The 13,725-nt window shown below is 37.3% G+C and overlaps 1 protein-coding gene across 2 annotated transcripts in view; it reads right to left on the bottom strand.

Moving 5' to 3' along the window:
* PIK3C2G (phosphatidylinositol-4-phosphate 3-kinase catalytic subunit type 2 gamma) overlaps positions 1 to 9,222 on the bottom strand; it is a 466,126-nt gene extending 456,904 nt beyond the window's left edge. Inside the window, exons 1-2 of one of the 2 annotated variants that reach the window (XM_040235274.1) lie at positions 9,163 to 9,222; positions 7,709 to 7,880 (exon numbers count right to left, since the gene is read on the bottom strand). The gene's annotated coding sequence lies outside the window, so the exon portion shown is untranslated. The remainder of the gene's footprint in view (positions 1 to 7,708; positions 7,881 to 9,162) is intronic. The other variant, XM_040235275.1, reaches the window with a different exon arrangement.
* Between the last annotated feature and the right edge of the window lie 4,503 nt (positions 9,223 to 13,725).

The following is a 13,725-nucleotide window of genomic DNA, read 5'->3' as shown; positions in this document are numbered from 1 at the left end:
TTGAGACTCTGTGGAATATAGCCCATCAGACCCCCCTGTCCATGAAATTTCCCAAGCAAGAATACCAGAGTGGGTTGTCATTTCCTTCTCCATGGGATCTTCCCAACCAAGGTATCAAACTCATATCTCCTACACTGGCAGGGAGATTACTGCTGAATCACCAGGGAAGCCCCAAAGGGATATTACTCAGCCATAAAAAAGAATAAAATGATACTATCTCCAGCAACATAGATGGATCTAAAAATTATCATACTAAGTGAAGTAAGTCAGACAGAAGACAAATCGCATGACATCACTTATATATGGAATTAAAAAATGGTACAAATGAATTTAGTTACAAAACGTAAATAGACTCACAGACATAGAAAACAAATTTATGGTAACCAAAGGGGGAGGAGGGTGAGGGATAAATTAGGAGTCTATGATTAACATATACACACACTATATATATATATATACACACACACACACTATATATATATGAAATAAAGAATGACCTACTGTCTAGCACAGGGAACTATATTCAATATCTCGTAATAACCTATAATGGAAAAGAATCTAAGAAAGAATGTAGAAATTTAAAAATCAGATGAGTTGACTTTCTTTAGAGTGGCATCTGGCTGGTAGGGTGTGACTTAAAAATCAAATATTTTTAGAACTAAAATGACAAAGTCTATTCATCGTACAGCATTACCAGCGACAAAGACTGGCAACCATTCACTTGGTTACCCAGATTTTCACCCTATGTGAGACCAAGTAGATCAATCTGAAGTAGAAGGGGAAAAATTGGCTGGCACTTTCTTAATTATCTTTAGAATATGGCTTGCTTTATTATCTGAAGGAGAATAAATCTACCAGTCTAACTAATGGGAAAGAAATGACCAATTTCCCTAGTGCTGCCTGACTTGGAGATTCAGAGTCTGAACAACTCTCCCAAAGTGACCAAAAAGAGTATCTGTACTCAGGACCACTTTACTATCCTCCTTTCTATGGCTAAAATTTGTAGTAATACAAAATAGAGTCTACAGTGGCTAAACATTTGATTTGCTGAATCTGAGAATATGAGAAAAGAAAGTGTCATAAGAAAGTACAAAGGTAGACCACTTCTGGTATAAGAACTATATATACATTGATTAGAATTACCTAGAAAAATGATTACCTTCTCAAAGTAGTCAACCAGACTATGATAGCAAGATTGATGAAGTCCAGAATTTAGAGAAATCAAGTGACTGCCAGAGACCAGTAGTTAAACTAAGTCTGTTCACATTTACCATTTCTCTAGTTGAAAATCTGAGAAACATGTTCTAACAGCAACCAAGAAAACAATGAGAGTAATCAGAAGAGTCTACAAACATTATTTATGAGTAATCAGTGGAGAGAATCTTTATTCCTCAAGGATGAGTAACTGGAAAAAAATCGACAGAGGAGATATGAAAATATTCTGCAAGAAGTAAAATGAATAACAAGACACTAGCGGATAAGTTATTTTTGAAAAATATATGCTACAATGCCATGCCGTGCTGTCACTTCAGTCATGTCTGACTCTTTGTGACCCTATGGACTGTACCCTGCCAGATTCCTCTATCCCTGGGATTCTCCAGGCAAGAATACTGGAGTGGGTTGCCATTTCCTCCTCCAGGATATCTTCCCAACCCAAGGATCAATAGCCTACCAGGCTCCTCTATTCCTGGGATTCTCCAGGCAAGAGTACTGGAGTGAGTAGCCGTTTCCTCTACCAAGAGATTTTCCCAACCTAGGGATCAAACCCACGTCTCCTGCATTGGAGGCTGATTTTTGACCACTGAGCCATATGCTATAATATCCCTAAGTAAATTTTATAAAAACGTAAGCTTTTTTGCTGTTTAGAAAAGTAAGAAATGTGTTAAATGAAATAAGATAAAATTTTAAGTAATAATAAAATGAAGAAGAAAGATATGGAAGAAAATGGAAAAAAGAGATATGTTAAAGACAAAACAATGAACTATTGACATGCATGGAGAAGGAAATGGCACCCCACTCCAGTACTCCTGCCTGGAGAATCCCAGGGACAGGGGAGCCTGGTGGGCTGCCGTCTATGGGGTCACACAGAGTCGGACACGACTGAAGTGACTTAGCAGCAGCAGCATTGACATGCAAAGAAATTAAATATTCAAACATTTAAAATATTCATTAAAAGCAGAATGACAATAAAATTAAATTTTGAGATAAACTTTGAGAACCATTCTATGAATACAGAGGAAAAGGAGCTAGTGATAGAAATGAATGAGAGGTACCCTTGCAATTGCAAAAGGCAGAGAAAAGATATCTAACATCATATTATTGAAATGAAATAGAGGTAACATTGAAGATTGCCAAAAAAAAAAAAAATCTAACTGAACTGAATAAAGCTCTGAATATGCATATCAAACCTAAATACTTGTGTGGCACACATACAACCAGGAAAAACTAAGGATATATGTAAAATATTTAAACTTTTTAAAGGACAAAGGGAAGAGGAGGGGGGGAAAGGAAGAGGAGGAGGGAAGAAGGTTAATCTGCACATTGTTGTTGTTCAGTCACTAAGTCATATCTGACTCTTCCCAACCCCGTGCACTGAAGCCTACAGTGTCCCTTTGTGCTTCACTGTCTGCTGGAGTTTGCTCAAATTCATGTTCAGTGAGTTAGTGATGTTATCTAACCATCCAGGCATAGCATTCACCTTTAAACACTAGCTGTCCTAAAACAAGGGAACAGAAGCTACATAATGTTGAGGGTAACTATGTTTTATGTCATTCAGTTTGCCATTTATATGTGAAAATAGTAAAAACATATATTTGCATGTATGTAAGTGCTCCGAAATCTTTATACACTTCTAATGGAAAAGGTGTACTAGTTGACAAAATTTTAGTCAAAATAAAAACTCAGGATTAGAGACCTAAGAGTAGATAGTAAAGATCAGTTAATGTTGACTTAATCTAAATAATTATAAACAAAATTTTAAATGTAATAAGAGATTAAATTTGGAGATTTAAATAAATCTCAGAAATTATTTGGTATTAATAAGTTAGGTGAGAAACCATAGACTTATTTCAAAACTGAAAGGCATGCTAAACTTTCTGCCTTAAAAGAAGAAAGGAGATTAAAATATGCTATTTTCATTTCACCAATGATTAGGAAATAATAAATTCATATACGATTATTTGTACACATATGTAATTGTAATGTGCCACACAGAATTATTAGTTGAAGAGCAGTGTGTATCATTTTCAAACCACCAGAACAATAAAAATTTGATAGCATTTTCATTATAATAAGAAGGAAAATAGGAAAAGTATGTATTAAGAATGAACGCTAGAATTAGGCAAGTAAGTTCAGTGGCATTTCTAATGACAAAAGTATAGATATGTGGAATAAAAAATTATTATTAAAAATAAATGCATTATCATTAAAAAGCAAAACATATTACATTTAAAATATGTAATTTTCAGTTGTGTGGTTTTTGCAACAGAAACAAAAAGTATGAGAAAGGTTAAAAGTTTTTCCAAGTATGTTGCTCAAACACAGAAATATACAAACAAACACAAAATGAAGCAGGATAGGAAAATAGAACATAAAGCAAAAATGCATCAAGATAATCTTGTTGCAGTTTCTAAAGACCTTAAAATAAATGTGGACATTTATGCATATATAAAATGTGTTGTCTGGGATTTTGTAACCAACTCAATTTATTAATACTTTTCTGTGCTTAGTCTCTCATTCGTGTCCGACTCTTTGCAACCCCATGGACTGTAGCCCACCAGGCTCCTCCGTCCTTGGGATTCTCCAGGCAAGAACACTGGAGTGGGTTGCCATGCCCTCCTGCAGGTAATCTTTCCAACTGAGGGATAGAACACAAATCTCCTGCACTGCAGGCAGATTCTTTACTGTCTGAGACACCAGGGAAGCCTATTAAATCTTGTATTTATATTTTATATGATTTTCCCTTTTATCTTTCCAAGAATAAATCTTCTAATAAATAATTAATAAATCATAGCAGAAAAAAACTTTTTTTAGATTTAATTTATTTTTTATTTTATTTTATTATTTATTATTATTATTATTTACTTTACAATATTGTGTTGGTACCCATTCATGATGATTTTTTAAATGGTGAACTATGAATAAAAAGAACATACTTTAAAAATGCAAAAAATACTTTGCACACGCTAACAGCCAAATTTTTTAAATGAAGAAACACTTAAAAGCTTTCTCTTTCAAATCAAGAATAGGATAATTATTCCTTCTATCAAATTGTTTTAGGAATTCTATTTAATGCAATAAGATCAATGAGGATATAACTGCTGAAAAAGAGAATAGTATTATTATGCATAGATTATGTGTTTATGTATGAAGACTATATTAACTCCTTAGGATATATGAGACATAATATTTCAACATGAGAAGGCTTAAAATTATAAAAATATAAATAAACTTTGGAAGAATTTGTAAATTAATTCAAAACCTTTAATTAGGAAATTGACAAGCTGATCCCATGGTACTTTTGGTACAAGTAAAGCAAAGGATAGAAAAATCATTGGTGAGATTTGAAAAATAATACACCTTTTAAAGATTCAATGATTTTTTTCCTACATTTAAAACAATGTAGAAATTAAATGGTTTTAGACTTAGGCAACAAGGAAGCAGAAAAGAAAATGCATGAACAAAACCTGGCATATATCAATTTTAGTTTATGTTAGACATGAAGGAAATGTTGGGTCTCTTATTAGATGGGGCAGGCACATCTGGTTAATTATTTGAATAAAAAAGAATCTTAGCACCATTAAGTATGGATTACAATTGTAAAATAAATTCTATAGGGAGTAAAGATCTATATGTGGAATTATGAGACTATTGTATCAGTGGTTTCAAAACTACTGTGAAGCACACATTTATTCTCTGTGACTCAGGTTTGTCATTTATTACAAGAAGTTGTCAGAAAAAATGTCCAGATATGTTTGAGAAATGCTATTATGTTAAGGTAGGGATGCTTTTTTTAAAATAAGATTTTAAAATAAAATTCTTTGTTTTTTTTCCTTTGAAGATTTTTTTTTTTTTTAACTTTACAATACTGTATTGGTTTTGCCATACATCAGCATGAATCCGCCACAGGTGTACATAAGTTCCCACTCCTGAACCCCCCTCCTACCGCCCTCCCCATACCATCCCTCTGGGTTATCCCAGTGCACCAACCCCAAGCACAGGTATATAGAGGCTTTTGTGATAGCATAGTATTGGAGTAGGGAATAGCAACCCATTACAGTATTCTTGCCTGGAGAATTCCATGGACAGAGGATCCTGGCAGGCTACATAGAATCCACGGAGTCACAAAGATTCAGACATGACTGAGCAGGCACAAGAGCATAGTTTACTTTTTAAAATTTCAGTAAAAGGCTAGAGTTTGCAATACTTTTAAAGCTAATCTACTCAGGATACTTTTCAGGAGCAGTTTTGTTCTGGTCAAGACTCTTGGTCACAGTGGCAAAAGTCAATACAGAAGAGAATGTGATGTGAATTGAGGACAGTCACAACTAAGCCTCTCTTTCTCTCCCTTGGTTCTCTCAGTATATTGGCTTCTGTGTTTTCTAAGCAAATGAACTTTTCCTCCAGGATGGGGAATATGGATAGAGGCTTCCTGGAGACATGTACTTTCTGCATAACAAATGGCATCAGGTTAAACATTTGAAGCAGGGATTTGATTGACCAGGCTTGGGTCTTGGTCACAGGGGTCAGAGGTAGACAGAGGATGAAGTACTAGGGTTATTGCAGATGGAAACACAAACCTAACTTTATGTCCTGTTCACAGGAGGGTGAAAACCCAGACATGGCCACACCTCTTCCAGTCACACTCATTAATATTTTCTGGAAGATAGTCCTTTAGCATATGTTCTGGGAAATGCTGAATAGGGAGAAAAATGTAATTTAATAATTACATTTGCAAACATTGAAGAATGCTAACTTAGATGTGTTAGGTATTAGTCTAAGTGCTCTACTTTTAACCTCTTTAATCCTCATACACATATGAGCCTCATGAGAGTCTTTTGAGTAGGCATTATTATTGTCTTCATTTTAGAGGAAATGGAAGCACAAAGAATGTAAACATCTTGCAGAGTTCCTATATAAATAGAAAGTGGGAAAAGGGGAATACATTTTTTTCATGAAAAAATATTATTATATTTAAATCACTCCTATTCAAAGTTGTGCATTTGTAAGAAGTAATCAGAATGATACCTAAGCAAAAATATCACAACAAAACAGGAAGCCGGTATGATCAGGAAAATAAATCAGATGAAGAACATATGCATGTCTTTCAAGAAATACAGCAAAAAAAAGATCATGTTTTCTGAAAGGAATGATGAATACAGATTGTAGTAAATATATGGATAATTCTAAATTAACGGTTGTATACATAGTAGTGATTTCTAATACAGAGATCAAAATATATCTAATTAAACACTAGCGTTAGTCACTGAGTCATGTACGACACTTTGTGACCCCATTTAATGTAGTCCACTAGGCTCCTCTGACCATGGAATTCTCCAGGCAAGAATACTGGGGTAGATTGCCATTGCCTTCTCCAGGGGATCTTCCTGACCCAGGGATCAAACCTGAGTCCCCTGCATTGCAGGCAGATTCTTTACCATCTGAGCCACCAGGGAAGATCAAAATAGATATAATTAAACACTAGACCACAAGACTGTATAAATTTGGATTGGGTTATCTAAATTTTGAATGTTCCTTATAATATCCAGGAAAAAGTACAGATATAGATAACTAGGTTTTTAAAGAAAGCATGTATATAACTTTTGAAAATTGACCATATATCAGCTACTTTTAACCTAACTCAAAGTCAGTATTACATAGACTAATCTTTCTGACTCTGAAGTAGTTAAATATTAGTTAAAAGAAAGATAGTTTACAAAAGAACTCATATTTTTAACTTTAAAAACATTTCTGAATAACTCAAGAAAAAGAATCCCAATAAAGTTGGAAGACATTTAGAAATATGAAATAAAATTGTCAAGAAAAGAAGTATTTTGTGTAAGAGAATTTCAGAGATACACATCATGCTTATTCTGCAGCTCTAAATAATTCTTGAAAATATTCCATCCAACAAAAAAATAAATGATAATAACTTGAAATGGAAAAGTGTCATAAAAGGACTATTGCTAATGGCTAGCTGTGTGCTACATTGCTTTAGTTGTGTCTGATTCTGTGTGACCCCATAGACTGTAGTTCATGGGAATTCCCCAGGCAAGAATACTGGAGTAGGTTGCCATTTCCTTCCCCAGGGGATCTTCCTGACACAGGGATTGAACCTGCCTATCTTAAGTCTCCTGCATTACTAATGGCTTATAATTGATTTATGATAGTTATAATTGATTTATGCATAAATAATTATAGTGGTTCATTTCTGCTATGATTATCTATGTATCACTTTATCAGATCATACATTTAAAGAAAAAGGTAATAATTGTTAGAAATACAATACTGTACTTTTCTAGATAGAAAATGATTATTGCATCAGTTTTTCTAAGCTCCAAGAGAATTATATTGCTTTTTTTGCTTCCTTGAAGAGGACTTCCTTATGACCAAAGAATCTCAGCTCTGACAGAAAAAAAACCCATGAAACCAGGGACTGAAGTTTCATCCTGGCAACATATGAGCTTGTTCATTCCATCTGTGAACTCACGTACTTACTATGATCCTTTTCTATAGGAAGCAGATGAAGCTATATCATTGTTTTTCCAGCTCAGTCAAGATGATGATGTTTCCCTATGCTCATTCCACAGACTTGCTTTCTACATAGTACAAATGGCAGGTACACATGTATGAAGTTAAATCACATGCCATGGAAAGAGCCCCTGAGATTGAGTAAGAAAACCTCGATTCAAATCCAAGCTCTTGATATTATTAATGACGTGTGTGTGGCATGTGCGTGCTCAATTGTGTCTGACTCTTTGTTAGCCTGTGGACTAGAGCCTACCGGGCTCCTCTATCTGTGAAATACTGGAGTGGGTTATCATTTCTTTCTCCAGATTAATGACATGCTGCTGCTGCTGCTGCTAAGTCGCTTCCGTCGTGTCCGACTCTGTGCGACCCCATAGACAGCAGCCCACCAGGCTCCGCCGTCCCTGGGATTCTCCAGGCAAGAACACTGGAGTGGGTTGCCATTTCCTTCTCCAATGCATGAACGTGAAAAGTGAAAGTGAAGTCACTGAGTCGTGTCCAACTCTCAGCGACCCCATGGACTGCAGCCTACCAGGCTCCTCCGTCCATGGGATTTTCCAAGCAAGAGTACTGGAGTGGGGTGCCATTGCCTTCTCCGGATTAATGACATAGATGATGTTATTTATAATGTAGGCAACATGCTCTTGAACCTCTCTCTGTTATTTAATATGCAATATTGCAATTTGACAATGCATTTTAACAGTATCACATGTATATTATGATTTTTAAATGGGATATATCATTTCTATCATCAGACTCAAGTATCAGAAATATAATTGCTAGGTAAGAATGCGGGGGAATAACCTGTTATTATACCCTGTTTATATCAGCCTTCAGTGAGCTACCAATACATAGATAGACGGAACAGGACAGGAGCCCAGCCTGGAGTGACAGAACAGAAACAAAACAGCTGCTTCCTGCAGCAGGAACTCTTGTTAATTTGGAGCCCATATGTTAAGAATATCCACCCTCCATTAAGAGTTTCTTTACGCAGTCATAATCAGCACACAGTCTATAGACCACAGACACTGATTCAAGACACTGAAGAAAACGTGCACAAGGAAGGAATCTACCGGCAGACGTGACTGAAATTGGCTCAAGACTTTGACAGACATGAAGTTGAGCAGATAAGAGATGAAACAAAAGAAATTATATCAGTGCCATTTACGGGGTCATTCGGAGAGAGGGAGAAAGGGAAGAGGAGAGGGAGAGAAGAGATCATCAAGGTGCAGTTTTTCAGGAAAGATCTATATCTTCCAGAGAATATTTACAAACCTACTCAGAATTGAAACTCATCTACCATTTAATTTCACAATATAATTAAAGAGCTACTTGGCTTTGACAGTACATTTGAATTCAAATATTCTCCTATGCATTTAGTTAACTATAGAAAGTTAACTTGTTTCAGTCTCTTACCTGAAACATATATCTTCCTGAAACGAAACATGATCTCATTTCTGTCCAAGAGTGAAATACGCTCATACAAGCTACAACAATCCTATTTCAAGGGAGCATTATGCTTCCACTGGAAGCTTTTATTCCTGTTTGACAGGTTGAACATGTTTAGGAATCTATTTTTCATCAAACCTTGGAGGGTTATGTGGAAAAAAAAAAAAAAAAGGAGTTTACATAATGAATACAGGATTTAAGCCAAACACTTAACAATGAATTAGCTTCTCTGTGCTGAACAGAATTTGTGCCAGAAGACTTTGAATGGCAATATGCAAACAAAGTACTTATTCGAAAAAAAAAAAATGTATAAGGTGAACCTATTTCCCCTCAAAGTATTTCCCCTCATGCGATCCTGTATTTGAATGCGGGAGTGAATGGGGACAGAGGCACTGGTGGTTTCAATTCCCAGAAGCAGAGTTGAGCCTTGAAAATGTTACTCTAAGCATTCTATGAGTTTATCTGTCAAGTTTTTTTTTTTTTTAATTAAGATTTAATATGTTCCTTTTTTTAATTCAACCTCAGGATCCAAAGTAAATTTCCAACATAAAAATAATTTTATTATCTAATCATGTTTGAAAGAAACAGAAATAGAAAAGAATATTTACAAGGTTAGCCAGAAAGCAGATGTGGATAGTTCTGTTCTTTTCTTTCTTTTCTTTTTTTTTTTTTTTTTGGTTTATTGCTATTGAAAATGAACAATGTGTGGAGATTTAGAGTCAACACATAACATATCTAGTTGGATCCAGGAACTAGGTCCAGTCAGGAGTATGTTTGCTTTATTGAGAAAGTTTTAGGAACTAAAATATATTATAGGATCCTCATCCTTTTCTCTTTTATCCTTTTAATTTTATTAGTGTTTTTCTAAGATTGATATCTTGAATGGAATGATAGAAACAGAAAATTAAAAATTACATTCACATTAGAACACCTGATGAAAAGATATTTGTAAGAAAGAAAGTCACAAAATTGTATATCCCTCTCACATTCTTTTCCTTATAGAGTAACACAGGTTGTACGAGGTTAAAGACAGAGTAGAAGTTTAAGTAGAAATAGAAGGTGGTGATACAGGGAAATGTTTTCACTTTTATATTTTAATAATAGCCTAGATTGCAATTCTAAACTTTGGGACTCTGGAGAGGTAGAGAGACTTCAAAACCACTTTACATGTAGTGATTTTTACTCAGTACATTTATGCTCAACATTTACTTTCTCTTTAAAGTAATTCCTAAAATATATTGCTAGTTTTTAAGAAAATAAATCCTAGAAAAATTAGAAATTTTTATACCTACAAATCTCTTTTGTTATGGTAGACATGAATTTTGGAGGAAAAGCCAAGAGATCTGGACTGATTTGAAAAGTCCAGCTGTTTGGACAGTCTAATCTTGGCAAAACTGAAAGAGTAAGGTTAACACACTTTGATATTGGTTATTTATTAACAGGAAAAGGGTACCAAAATGTACCTTGTGCTTTGTTTCCTCTGTGAATATGTCCTTCAACACCATCTATTTCCTTTACATAATGCTAACCCCTTTTAAGTAGAACTTTTAAGTAAAAATAAAATCAGATGGAAAACCATGCCATTTTTACTGTTTATTTTTTCATGACTTTGTTCTGTGCCCACTACTTAAACAAGTAAAGCCTTCTCTTCAACATAATAGTCTACTCATTTTGCAGGCAAAGCATTTAAGACAAAGTGATCAGCCTTCAAAATGGAAATTACACATCTTTTAGGAAAAAAAAAGAAAAGCTTTATGGGGTCAGTTTATTTCCTTTTCTGTATATTCTGTGTATATGCTGTTAGTATTACTGTAAGTTGTTTTATCTATTCATTATAAGAGACAACATTAAATGAAATTGTGCAGGCCAGAATACAGGAGTGGGTAGCCTTTCCCTTCTCCAGGGGATCTTCCCAACCCAGGGATATGAGCCCAGGTCTCCCACAAGGCATGCAGATTCTTTACCAACTGAGCTGTCAGGGAAGCTCCCTGAAAGGTGTTAAAAACATGTGATTTAAGTGTCTTGGTGAATAGCCTCCTAAAACTTTCCTGCTTGTTGGATTAAAAAATCAATATCTAAGTGCATATAACTGATTAATTTTGTTATGTATTTTCCCCACTCTAAAGATAATTTTTTGTTCAAAATGATTTAATTTTCAGGACACACATTCCAAGGTAAGTTCTGTAAATGTCCTTGCTATTCAGCCTGCAATCTCGCCTCAGACCTGAGAAAGAATCTTCAACGGTGACCTTGCCAGTAGGATAAAGTTTAACAGTCATCTTGAAAACTGACTACAAAGAGTTATGATCCAGAACCTTGAGACTGGTTGTGAGTGTTTCATGTATGCTCAGCATTTTCCTTACCCTTCATTATCTTCTTAATATTAGTTTTATAAACTGTTTTAAAAGTTTAAGTTGCTCAGTCATGTCTGACTCTTTGTGACCCCATGGGCTGTATAATCCATGGAATTCTCCAGGCCAGAATACTGGAGTGGGTAGCCTTTTCCTTTTCCAGGGGATCTTCTCAACCCAGGGATCGAACCCAGGTCTCCCTCATTGCAGGCGGGTTCTTTACCAGCTGAGCCACAAGGGAAGCCCAAGAGTACTGGAGTGGGTAGTTTATCCCTTCTCCAGAGGATCTTCCAGACCCAGGAATTGAACTAGGGTCTCCTGCATTGCAGGCGGATTCTTCAGGGCCTTACTTATTAAGTGAAGAATTCTTAGAAGGTTATCTAGTGGGTGCTTAGCAGTACTTGGTTCTGGGTCCACTATGATGAATGAGACAGGCAAGGTCCCTGCTATCATGCAGGGGACAGTACAATTTTCTACCCCTGCCTTATTTCCTAATTGAGTGACCTGAACCTAGTTTTCACCTCTTTGAAAAACAATTAAAGGCAGTTGCAGATAAGATAAAGTTATTTGTCTATTCCTATTTCAAATATCAGGAAACTGACAAATAAAGGGAAATATCTTGATCAAGTTATTTTGAAATTAAGTGCTAGCTGTGTTGCTACTATATTAAAAGTAAGTTGCTTATTCTTTCATTCACTGTAGCTTGGGAGAAGGAAAAAAGTGAGTTAATAGAATATGAAGTCTTGATAGAGACAGAACTTTCAGACCTTTAAAAATAGTATTTGTTTAAAGCCTAGTATAGAAGATGGCGGAGGAATAGGAAGGGAAGACCACTTTCTCCCTCACAAATTCCTCAAAAGATCATTTCAACGCGGAGCAAACTCCACAAAACAACCTCTGAATGCAGGCAGAGGACATCAAGCAACCAAAAAAGCAGATCATTGTCTTCAAAACCAGGTAGGAAAAAATATAAAAGACGAGAAAAGAGACAAAGGAGGTGGGGAGGGAGCTCCGTCCCGGGAAGGGAAGCCCGTCCCGGGAAGGGAATTCTAAGAAGAGAGGTTTCCAAACACAAGGAAACACTCTACCTGCCGAGTCTAAGGCGAGCCTTGGAAACACAGAGGGCAACATAACAGGAAGGAAAAACGAATAAATAATTAAAACCAACAGATTACGAGCCCAACAGTAACTCCCCCAGCGGAAAAGCCACGCAGACGCCTGCAGCCGCCGCTAGCAAGTGGGGGCAGGGCAGGGAAGCGCGGGAGCCGCGGGCTGCCGCGCTCGGTAAGAAGCGGGCAGAAACGCCCCACGCGTAACCAGAGCGAACGAACTTGGGCGAGCAAACCAGGCTGGGGGATAGCTACCACGCGAAAAGCGCGAACATAAGACCCCGCCAGGACCGCACATAGAACAAAGGACTGAACGGAAATAGCCGGCTGCAGACCATCCCCCGCCGGGGACAGGCAGCCAGAGCTGTAAGGGCTGGAAAGGGGCAATCGCAGCCCCGGAGAGACTACCTGAAAAGCGGCAGGCAGGCTTCTTTGCTGAGACTTCAGGGGATGCAGGACAGTCAGCACCCGCCTCACAAGGAGCGCCAGCAGTACACCCAGAAAACTGAGCAGTAGAAACAGAGAAGGGGACAAGTCCCGGCGACCGCGCCGCCAAGCTCCCGCGCTCGCCAAGCTCCCGCGCTCGCCAAGCTCCCGAGCTGCTCGGACCCGGGAGGGGCGCAGAGCGCAGTCCCAAACAAGTTTGTGCCTCTGAGGGTTACCTGGGCGCCAAAACCGAGCGGCTTGGACCGGGGAGGTGCGCGAAGCCTGGGGCCGGCCTCGGATGGTTCCTGGCTGAGCTCCGTGGAGCCGGAGCGGTTTGTGCGTCGTGGGGGGAGACAGGTCCAGCGGGGTTGAGACGCTGTGTGCCCACGACAGTGCTATTTGTTTGCAGCATCCCCCCCTCCCCACTGCGCGACTGAACTAGTGAGCCTAATAAAAAAAAAAAAAAAAAAAAGGGTCCACCACCGCCCCCATGTGTCAGGACGGAATTCAGACCCTGAAGAGACCAGCAAACAGAAGCTAAACAGAGGGAAACGCCTTGGAAGTGACCAACACGGCCCACAACATCAGAGAAGGCCCAGATATATCTTCACAATTTTTACAATCATTCCTTTTTTTTTTTTTTT

Source organism: Oryx dammah, unplaced genomic scaffold (assembly GCF_014754425.2).
Source record: "Oryx dammah isolate SB20612 unplaced genomic scaffold, SCBI_Odam_1.1 HiC_scaffold_29, whole genome shotgun sequence".
Classification (NCBI taxonomy): domain Eukaryota; kingdom Metazoa; phylum Chordata; class Mammalia; order Artiodactyla; family Bovidae; genus Oryx; species Oryx dammah.
The sequence above is the reverse complement of the archived record's forward strand: the minus strand, read 5'-3'. Positions and strand labels throughout refer to the sequence as shown.